Consider the following 12,361-nt stretch of genomic DNA (forward strand, 5'->3'; position numbering starts at 1 on the left):
CTATGGACTGGTAGAAAATTTTCAGTAATTGCTGCACACATCTAAAGACCTGAGTCTCTTTAGCAAGTACAGTCTGCTTGGGCCCTTCTTGTAGAGCACCACTGTTTTGGCATACCAGTACAGTTTGTTGTTTATGTGGACTCCCATGTACTTGTAGCTCTGTACCACTTTCACATCTTCCATCTGAATAGTGACTGGTCTCAGAGGCTCCTTGACATGCCTGAAGTCCACCACCAGCTCTTTTGCCTTGTTGATGTTGAGCTGGAGGTTGTTTTCCCTGTACCACAAGGCAAAGTCCTCTACAAGACTCTTGTATTCTTAATGCAGCCTATGAAGGAGGAGTCATCTGAAAATGTATATAGATGGCAAGTGCTAGTAGTGTGCAGGAAGTCTGTTGTGTAGAGGGTGAACAAAAAGGACAGTTCCCCGAGGTTGTCCAGTATCACACAACACCATTTCTAACACACAGTGTCACAGACTGCTGTCTGTTGGTCAGGTAGTCCATGATCCATGAGATCATAGGGGCATCAAGATTCAAAGCCTTGAGTGTTTTCCCCAGTGGTTAAGGCAGAATGGGCTTAAAAGCACTGGTAAAAGTTAAAGAACATTATCCTGACTGTGGTACTAACTTTGTCCAAGTGGGCTAGCATTGCAAGAGAAGGATGTTATTTTAAATAAAGAAGAAAAAGTGCAATTTTGAACTGTTTAACATTTGTCCTGAGTGTATGGTTATTTAAAAGACTGCTTTCTAATGTTGTTCTTTATCTGAAATTCATGTCGATTTTTTTAAATTTCAGTGTCTTTATTTACATACCATCTATTTAAATACCCCTTCTAAATACAACTTAGGGAGACATTGATCCTTCCATTCTTAGGAGATAGGCAAATGCCAATCCCACTTCCAAAAAACATACATACACACTAATACCATGCCAAAGTAGAGGCACAAAAAAACTTAATGTGCACTTTACAGACAGGGCAGAAAGCCAATTCAAAGGTGTCAGCTTCAACAACCATGCCAACTTCATATTTTTAGACACATGTCTGCATTCTGCACACAATTATAAAAACATAACACTGTACCTTTTTTGGAACACATTTTCTTTACAGTACAGTACAGAGTGTACATAAATTGTCCGTGACCTATCTGCATCTTTGCTTTCTCTGGTATTCCAACAGGGGGCTCAACAAATAGAGAATTCCAATAGGAATTCGCCAGGCTGATACGGTGGAGCACTTTAAAAAACTGCTAAAAACACATTACTTTAACATGGCATTCTGATAACTTCACCTTCATTTAATCCTGATACTCTATATATTCAATTCATTATAATACAGTAACTATTCATGGTGGCTCTAAAATCCATACTGACCCCTACTCTCTCTTTTGTTTCTTTTCCCGGTTTTCTGTGGTGGCGATCTGCACCATCACCGCCTAATCAAAGCACCATGATGTTCCTACATTAATGGAATAAAAGCAAGAAGTCTGCATGACCATCATCATCAAGTCCTTCCAAGAGAACCCTAAATACAAAGAGGACTGTTTTCATTTATGTTAGGTAGGATGCTCAGAGGGGGCTGGGCGGTCCCGTGGCCTGGAAGCCGATGCAGATTTTATTTTTTCTCTCCAGCCGTCTGGATTTTTTTTTTGTTTTTTTTGTCCTCCCTTGCCATCGGACCTTAGTCTTATTCTGTGTTAATTAGTGTTGTCTTATTCTAATTCTTACTTTGTCTTTTATTTCTCTTTTCTTCATCATGTAAAGCACTTTGAGCTACATTATTTGTATGAAAATGTGCTATATAAATAAATGTTGTTGTTGTTGTTGTAGAGATACTGTGTGGCTCTTTGACTTCAGAGACTTGGTATTCATTGAGAGTGGCACATCAAGTCATTGAGTTACACTCATGTCAAATTTAAATGGCCTTTGATTATTACAGCTCAGATGCTAAGACTTTTTTTATTTACTCAATGTAATCCTAATAATTTTAATAAATAAATGTAATATAGTAGTAAGTAGTTTGGTTCAAGTTAACATTCCAAATGTATGTTAACATTAATGCTAAATTGGTAGCTGGTTGCAGATGTTAGCATTATTCTACATAATACCACAATATTAACAGGAGTAGCACTATTCTCCTTTATATGTATTTACAAATATCAGTAAAAGTTACAGTAATTTATTAATGAATATTTTTGTAAGAGGAAGAAATTGAATGTGTAAAACCCAAAGATATAAATATTCTGTTTTATGAATTGTGTTCATTTCACATCTTGAAAATATTCCCTGCCTAAAACATTATTTAATATCTATCTATCCATTCCTAATGTACCTTTTTAAGATAAGACATACAAAGATACATGGCCTCACCTGGCAGTAATAGATTTAAGGAGAAACACGTCTGAAAAATGTGTCAAGGCATCATCATTTGTATAACCTCTCAAGCAATTTAGAATGAATAAAATCTGAGCAGCATTTCTTTGGCCTGTGGCAGAAAACTGGGCACAAGGAGGACATGCACACTGTGCATGAAAGGCAACCCAAATGGGAATTGAAGCAGAATCCGTCTACTGCAAAAAAACAAAACTACTGTTAATTCTGCTGTGCCCCTGGATGCCTCAATATATTAAATGAAAACATTTATATTTAAATACCCAGTGATTCTTTATAGGCATCACTAAACTTACGCACACCTTTAAGATTACTATACATTTATTCGAGTAGAGCATGGATACACAGTTACTCAGTTCTCTGAAATATTATAAAATATAAAATAAATAAAAAAGTAAGAACATTTTCAGTTGTTATTTGATTGTTGCAGTGTACAAGGCAAGTGGTGATTCTTAAAAGTGGTGAGTCATAAAATATACATTACATATGTAACATAAATAAAAAGAGATCTGACGCATGTTTTATTATTTCACATTTAGTGCTTTCTGGCTTATTAAGCCAATTTTTAAATTAGAGATTTAAAGTATTTTAGAAGATGTTAGTCAAAATGACGTTTAAAAATTGTTGAGGACAAATTGTTAAAACATTGTTGCCTTTACTAATACTTCCGTATATACTACATTCAGTGTCTTTATTCTCCGGACAGAATATGAATAGGTTATTTTTCTTGCTTACTTATGAGCATGCAACATACAGTTGCCATGAGAGAAGCAATCCGCTCTTAAATCTATCCCATTAAATCCTAAAGGCTGCCCTTGTGATAGTCATTGCAGGACAGAGGCTCACAAGAGATGTTTGAACACAAACAGAAAATTAGTTGGAATAATAGGTATTTTGGGAATGAAAACCAATTCTTGCTTACCACACCCTGTAAGTATTTCTGCTTCAATTATATTCATTTAAAAAGCACTGATTTTATTGATGGCTTCCGTTTCATAGACATCACTATGATTAGGCAGCATAGTTTTAATTTAATTTCATGGGCAGGGATTCCTGAAGCAGTAAGAGAATTCAAAATGATTTGTAAAGTACTTCCTGAGCATGGAAACCATTTAAAATTAGGCTTTTTATTTTTGTTGGTTGGTCATATGTTGGAGTTGCATGTTCACACACCTAGGAGTTTCGTTATGAAGAAATGCTAATAAGGCCAGGATAAAACTGGTGGTAAAGTTATTTTATCATGTTCTTTTAATATGCCTAATAAAATTTTAATTAATGAATCTGAGAACTCCTGGCTCTGACTGTCAAGGATAAGTTTCACCCACATATTAGTGGATGATTTATTTTTTGTACCACAAGGAAGCACGTTAGAGAGAAACAATTATCTCATCAGCCCTGGTACCTGCTTCTACAACAACCAAAGTTTGTCTAAAGTCTCTGGAAAACAGGATTATGATTACACCGATGACCGTCATGGGTGGAATTATTCATATGTACATCCAGGGCTACAGAAAGACTATTTTATTGGCAGTGTATACACTATTCACCACAGTATTATAGAATTGTCACCACATCAGATGTCCTTTGTTAGACTACCACCTTCATTCTGATGTCCTTCAGAGTTCTATCGAGGGCTTCTGCTGTCTTTATATGAGCTGCAGTGCATTTGTACCACATAATGAGTACATACTTTCGTATAATCTTGGCAAAATTTCTGTTTTGAGATATGCAACAGAAAGGACATTCCGAGCACTGTACATCTAAAAAGTAGAGTAGGCCGTCCTCCCAGCAGGTAATATAATACTGTGCTTTGAATTATTACTATCCGCAGTAGAACCTCATTTTGTGCAAGGCATGCATTCTTATAAGCCTAATACAGTGAAAAATACAAGTACAGTGAAAGGAACAACACCCTATATTACCCAGAAGTTCATCACATTTAGTTTACCCATTAATATCTATTGTACACTATGTATGTTAGAACAGAGAATATATACCAGAAAATATTACAGTTAGCTAAGTGAGATTTGAACATGAAGTTTAGTGTGTGAGAGCAAAACGGTACAGACAGAGCACTCTCACTCCTTCTTCCTCCTCACATGAGAAAAACTTGCCACCTATTGATTTCCTTTTTGATTTTTCATTCTTCTGTAGGTTTCAAATTAAGTTGGTATAAAATTGAATTCTAATAAGTGGAGATTCGTCTGCACCACATGTACTTCAGAACAGGTAATCCACCTGAAGCTAAGCATTTTCTGGCCTGGGTAGTACTTGAATGGGAGACCAACCAGGAGAAGCTTGTGTTGCTGCTGGAAGAGGTATTAGTGATGCCAGATGCGGGTGCTTACCCTGTGCTCTGAATGTGGATCCCAACGCCCCCAATACAGTGATAGCAACACTGTGCTGAAAAATGGCAGCGTCCTTCGGATGAGACATAAAATCGATGTCCTGCCTCTCTGTGGTCATAAAAGGTCCCTGGGTATCCTTTGTGTAGGGTAGGGTGTATCCTGATCTAATTGGCTAACTATTTCTCTCCCCTTAACCACCTAATAGCTGATATGTCATGAGCTTAGTGGCGCAAAATGGCTGCCGTCTCATCATCCAGGTTGATGCTGCACATTAGTGGTCATTGAAGTGGCTCCCCGCTTTCTACATGAAGAAATCTGAGGAATGAGAAAAGCGCTATATTAATGTAAAGAAAAATAATAATTATTATTATGCTACTTTCCAAAAAAATGAAAAAACAACATAATCCACATCCATCACTATTGCGGCACTGAAACTTAATATACAAGTTTATAGGAAACAGCTTTCTATCTTGTCTGCTGGGAATGCAAAGCAACTAATCAACTAACACCCTGGATTTTTCATCAATTACATGACATTCATATCCACTTTTACCCATCAAACTAACTGCATGTCTTTGGACTGTGGAAAGATGCCATAATCCATGTTGTAAACCACCTTTACTACTGGAATGACATACAAACCACAATGAAGATAGCTCAGCTTAAGTATTGCAAGGTGGAAATGCCACTCAAGGCACTGTGCCTTCATGCCACCCCTGACATTGCCAACATTGATTTTGAAGGCAGTGTGGTTAAGGCTTTGGAATTCAAACCCTGAGGGTTCAAATCCTATTACTGACACTGTGTGATCCTGAGCAAGTCACTTGACCTTCCTGTGCTCCAAATGGAAAACCAAAAGAAATGTAATTGTATCATAAATGTTGTAAGTCACCTTGGATAAAGGTGTGAGCCAAATAAATAAATGATTTTGACATAGGCAGTATGGGGGAAATTCTAATCCAGAAAGTTGCTGGTACAGTGTCCACCTTCCTCCCACCCACTGTGGGATCCTGAACAAGACACTTAACTAGCCTGTGCTTGTAATGCAAAAATGCATGTAAACATCTGTACATATGTAATAAAAAGTGACTGTATAAGGTGTTAGCTTTTATTGGACAACCTTAATGGACAATTCTGAAGCTCTACAAAGAAAACATTAACTTATTACAATAAACCATTCAACCCAGGAACATACCATATCAGGTTTTTCCTACAGCTTTTTCATTGCAATAAAGCACCACAATGTACATAAATAATTGATGTCTCGTGTTCACTTATTTATTCATTCTCGTGATTTCTTCTGATATAATGCTCTTCCCTAAAGACAGACTAAAAATTGCCTGTTTAGATTCATAAATACACAGTAACAGAAACATACAACACCATAAACACAGTGTTAGCACACAGATGTATACAAAAAAGACATTAATTCATGAAAACATTAAAAATTTTATATTAGATATTCTATGTTCATTTTCACAAAGGTGGAAAGTAAAGATTTGTAAATGAGAAGGAAATAAGAAAAGCCTTAAAAACATTATTGACTATTTAAATTGCCTCATTAAATGCTTGGTATGTATGATTTCATGCACACACAAAATAAAATACTGTTATCATCACCGAGTGTCTTATGTGAACATACACTGCATGTTCCGGACATTATTTTTCTAACCTTAAACAATGTGTTACTTTATCGACTGCATGCACTGCTGTTCCGCATATTGGCTGCATGTTTTATGTTATACTTTAGTTAAGCAGGCAATGAAAGGGCAGTTGAGTGGTTTTGTTATGCCGCATTCTCTGAGACTGCAGTGCAGAAAGATTAATGACTTGAGGCCATCGAGAGGTATAGATCGCTGGATCTCAGACATCACAGCAGGGAGTTTAAAAATGTATACTGCCTACAGCATTGCGTGTTAAGCCTCTATAAATGGCTGCCAGGAGCTCCAGGAGATGTTAAGGTGAAAGAAAGTGTGGCGTACTTTGTTATCGCTCAGTATGCAATTAGAGACGGTTAAATCAGCCGGCGTGAACAAATGCATTTTTCGTGCAGCTAGTAAAATTGTAACATTTTAAAAATGATGTGGCAGTTATTTTCATTTCAAGAAATGAAACTCTTAAGTACTATTATATGGATAAGTTCTATTATATGGATTTGCATTATAAAAATGAGAGCAGGAGTGGCAATTCCTATGGTTTCATTCATAAATTACATATATAGAATGAATTGACTGATACTTAAGCAACACATGGAACTGTAACAAGCAGCACTAGCCAGTTAAAATCCATTCACCCATTACTGAAAACGCTTTGTCTAATTATAGGTCTCAAGGACCGGAGCCAGGTCTGGCAGCAATAGTAGCAAGGACCAAATGAGCAAGGTGTTAGTCCATTAACTGAGTACGCGCTCACACAACACTCATTCACTTTGGACCAAGTTAAAATTGCTAAACATCCCAAAACACAAGTCTTTGATATGTGGAAGGAAAACTGACTTACTCAGCACAGACATGAGGAGAATTTACAAACTGTGCACAGAAAGTGATCAGGCCAAGTTTTGAATCCACAAAGGCAGCTACAAATAAAACCAGTTATTTTTACTTGGTTTGAATGTGGTCTTAGGATATTGTCAATTTTGTTAAAGTTAAAATAATTCTGTTTCTACTTCTCTAATTTTTGTTTCAATATCTATGGCTAAACAAACAGGCTTTTTCAAGCTACAGGCAAGCTATCTGTCTTCTACTTTTAGCAGGCACAATTTCAATTATTATTTACTGTACTTCAACTTTTATTCCATATGTCCATATTCTGTTGTATATCATTTGACTTTTCTCCCTTTTTGCTCTCTTGCTTGCGTCTTACTAGTATGGAGTTACATTTGACTGCTAGAGAAAGGATGTGCCACCAATTAGGTCAGAAGCTTTATCAACAAAAGGCAAATTAATCTACTCAGGCAGTGGGAGAGCTCCCTTCATGGCAGAATGTAGGGCAGGCGTGAGTCATGAGCTTGTTGTGAACATAAACATAACTCAAAAAATTGGGAGTGGTCTCCCCTAGACTTCCTTGTATACTCAGAAATGGGAATGGATATTTGAGGAGTAAACTGTAAGACAATGATTATATTTTTATATTATGTACATTAAAGAACCATCAACAACAAATCAAATCAAAATACAAAATAAAAGTAAAGCTGAATAAATCGGACTGCAGCTGCATGAATAAAAAAGCACCACTTCTGGTTAGCGGAAATAGCTCAAAAATTGATAGAAATTTATGTTTTGTCCCTAATTCTTATTTGCAAAATTTGGTTGACCTAAGTGAAAGCCTACTCAAGTTACCGTGTTTGCACACACACACAGACATAATTCCAAAAATGGAATTTTTGGAATCTCTAAAATGTCATCAAAACAACATCAAAATCTCAAAATTAAAATTTTGGGCGACTACAATACTTTCTTTACAAGAAAGTAAAATGGACTCGGGGAGGTCTAAAACATTGAGATTCATCAAAATCTCAAGGTCGAATTTTTGGACGATTACAATACTATACAACCCTATACTTTGTATATGAGAAAGTAAAAAAGCAATTACTGCTGTAAGAAAAACCACAAACAGTCATAAAGAGTTGGGCCACCCATAGGAAAACCTTACATAATTAAAACAAAAAGTGGGTTATAAACACGTTAAAATGAAAAGGAAACATCTTTGCAGACATGAATCTCAAAAGTGACTGCTCCGAGATGGCAAAACTTCCATTGATAAGGATTTCTGACAGGAAGAGGCGGTTTCAGGTGGACAGACACTGGAAGTGACGTCAAACATGGTAAAGTCTTCAGTCTTCCAGTCTGCAGAGGGGGGAAGAGATAACGTGTTAGTAAACAGTTTCATCCTGTGTTCCAGCAGAAAATTACCATCACTCGAGCATTTAACTCTTTCAGGGCTGATGTCGACTTTTGTCAAAATTCAGGAGTAGAGGACGGTAATCAGCGGTAAACTGCAACAAAACTCACCCTTTACGCTTTAGTTCGACTCTCTTTGCTAGAAGACAAGTTACATAGCTTTGTTGGTTTAACTTTGATTCCCTACGTGTGTGCCAACATCTGGCGAGAGACCGAAGTGAATGTGCAAAGCAAAATACTCCATGGACATTTTACATTATTTCGTTGAATAGGACCCTGACCTCTCGGACTCTGAGTTTGATGCAAGTGATCTGGAGATGGAGATCAAAAACAAAAGTGAGGTACCAGCATCGGCTGATCGGTCCCCAGCTGATCGTGGTGCTGAACGCCTACAGCAGAGGACCACCACTTATGACGACAAGACCAGATTGCGTCACAGTGCAACTGCCACCCACCTGTTGTGCGAAAACAGCTAGGCAGCTGGTCCATCGTGTATTTCTGCTGACCATCGAGGTGCCCCACTGGCGCCAGAGATGCCAAACATGCGCCAACAGCAGCCACAGCACATAGCAACAGATGTTTTATGTTGACTTATGTGTCAAACCATCGCTATGTGTTCTTTTCAGAAACCTGAGTTTTTTGGAAAAAATATTCAGCCCTCAAAGAGTTAAGTTGCCCTCAATGTGCACATGCATGACAATGCTTATATTTTATGTACACCATATCTTTTTAAAATTTATACTAGGTAAAGAAGGCAATACTGTATCTATAAGGCCACACCATCAATAATGTATAATGAATTCAGTAGGTATTTTCTAGTCATTTTCTAACCCGCTAAGCCTTAAACAGGGTCATGGGGAGGCCCAAAGGGTATCCCAGCTAGCACAGGGCGCAAGGCAGAAACAAACCCAGGGCAGGGCATAAGTTCATTGCACGGTGAACACACACACATACACAACAGGGAAGACCCGAGATGTGAAACCTGGTTCCTTACTGTGAGGGAGCAGTTCTTCAGTAGGTATTGTCATTTTTTTTTTATTTGGTTTCCCCTTGGTCTGCATATATTGTATACAATTAACTTAATATGCAGGTTTAAAAATGGATATAGATAGGCAAATTTTTATTTAGTTGTAATGTGTTGTGGAAGATCAGCCCGACTACAGACAGACACCAGGACACACAGAAGTCCAAACACATACCTTTATTTTGTTTCTTCACTACACAGTCCTTTGCACCTCACACACAGTGCACAACCCACCAGCACTATTGCTCACAGTCTTTTCTTTCCTTCTTCTCTGTCACGCTCACTCCTCCACTCACAAGCTCTGTCTTCTGCCTCCCGACTCCGGCTCCCTGAATGGAGTGAGGCAGCCCCTTTTATAATGCACCCGGATGTGCTCCAGGTGCTCCGTGCTGACCTTCCTGCAGCACCTCCTGGCAGAAGACTCCCTGTCTGATATAATTAAATTATATCAATAAATAGTACATAGAGGCAAACATTATGTTAACTTATCCATTTTCTAGTAGAAAGATTTTTGTGATACGCCTGATAGAGTTTCTGAAGATGCCTTGAGAGGCAGTCTTAACTTCTGTTTTTTGTTTGAGTACCATCACTGCTAGGGAATACCAAGTTGACAAATCCCATAGGTCATTTATTGCGTGATAGTGGAATCTTCTTTAACAACACAATGTCTCCTATTTGTAAATATCTGGATCGGTAAGCCCTTTTGCGCCTGCTCAGCAAAGTGGAAGGGTATTCATGTCTCCAGCTTATCCAGAATTCATTTTCCAAGGCTTGCACTTGTCTTCACTGGCTTGTTCTCTGTGAAACCACCAGGAGGTGCAGACAGTTTGTTCCGTGGCAACATGGAGTCAAAAATTGTCCTCATTTGACCATACTTCTGTGGATATGTTCTCAAAAGTGGCAGGTACCAGCATTCTTCCCCTTCTTTTATTGGAGGGGCTGGGTCTGCATGTCCATTCTCAAATATTTTCTCCATAAAGCTGGTGAACTTCTCTCTTTTGTATAAAGAGCACTGCAGAGAGACAAGGCAAGAAAGAGCCTGTTCATGATTCTTGGGGAGATGAGATCTGAAAAATCTGAAAGGTAGCGAAGCAACCCAGCTATTTGCTTCTTCTCTGTTAAGTTCTTTCTCCATAATTTTTAAAAAGACTTGATCTTCAATTGAGAGGGAACACTTATTGTCTTTGGTTTTGTCAAATATTGACTTGCCCAGCACATCATTATGTGCAGACTTGATCAAAGAGGCCAATGGTGTTGGCTCCCCATTGTAAGTCGCCCTCTCTTCAAGTGAAGGTGGCTGTAAAAAGGTGTGAAAAGTGAAGGGCACCCATTTTCCAGCACATTTGTCTTGAAAGTACAATATTGGTTTGTGTGCATTTCCAAGGCAAACTTCATGTACAAGAACCCATCCTAAGTCAAATTTTTGAGCAAATGGTGCATTGTGAAGGCCATTAATATACTGCCTGACTTTGTGTGCTCTAATGATGTCTTTTCCAGGCAAAAGTAGAATGTGGGCATTAGTGTCCAATTCTGAGATATGGGCTGCCACAGACGAGGGTGGTGAAGTGGTGCGTCTGGTGTTGGTATTTCTGAGCGATTGTTCAAAATCACGTTGCATTCAATAAGTGGAGGCATGGCTGTACTTACTACTCCATTCACAGTTTCTATTTGGAAACCAACTGCTTTCCATCCAGTTGTCTCAATATCTCCAGCACAGGTTCATAGAGAATATGTGAATGGGCATCTCTTTAGAGGAAGGGTCTTGATGTGATGATCAGGCAGTCCTGCTTGGTGGGGCAGTCATGGGAAAATGACATGTGCTGACTGTGATGACACTCTTTGGACATCTTCACTTTCTCCAGCCTGCACCTTTGTAGAAAATGGGTGGTCACCTGAGATGCTTGAAGGACTCTTCAGCATAACGTCCTGTTGTGCTGCAGTAGATGTTTCCATTTCTGTGTAAGTAGGTGAGTTAGGCTGAGAGGTGATAGCGTCAGATGTGAGCCATACCATCTGCTCCCGTACATACTCTGTCACCCTTCTCTAATTTGCTGACTGTGATGACACTCTTTGGAAATCTTCACTTTCTCCCACCTGCACCTTTGTAGAAATTGGGTAGTCACCTGAAATGCGTGAAGGACTCCTCAGACGTCCTCATGACGTCCTCTTGTGCTGCAGGTGATGTTTCCATTTCTTTGTATGTGAGTTAGGCTGAGAGGTGTCAGCGTCAAGTGTTACATACTCTGCCATCCTTCCTTAGCTTGAGATGAGCTTCGGCGACTGAAGATCTCATGATTTAGCAGATTTGTTGCAGCTGCTAATATTTCAGCTTCTTTTTCGGACCGAAGAGCATCTAGTGCTGCCTCCAGTGAGTGTTTCTCTGTCTCCATTCTTATTCATTTTCTTTTAATGGCAAGCTCTTTCATTGCGAAAGATGCGAGTACATGCACAGCTTCAGCCAACACACGAGCTTTGGTAACGGAACTTTTTGCTGAGGCATTGGAATAGCGCGTGTGTCTTGAATTGGCCACAGAAGCAGATTCAGTTTTGTATACCTTGTATACCTTGCAACAATGGAGTTTGGGCTGTATAAGTTGAACTGAGTGCTTGTGTAGCGAGCTACACCAAAAGAAGACTGCCGATTTCAGACGATTCAGGAGAGGCAAAGTGAATAAAGCTGAAACAATAAGGGAATCAGAT

Source organism: Polypterus senegalus, chromosome 1 (assembly GCF_016835505.1).
Source record: "Polypterus senegalus isolate Bchr_013 chromosome 1, ASM1683550v1, whole genome shotgun sequence".
Lineage (NCBI taxonomy): Eukaryota > Metazoa > Chordata > Cladistia > Polypteriformes > Polypteridae > Polypterus > Polypterus senegalus.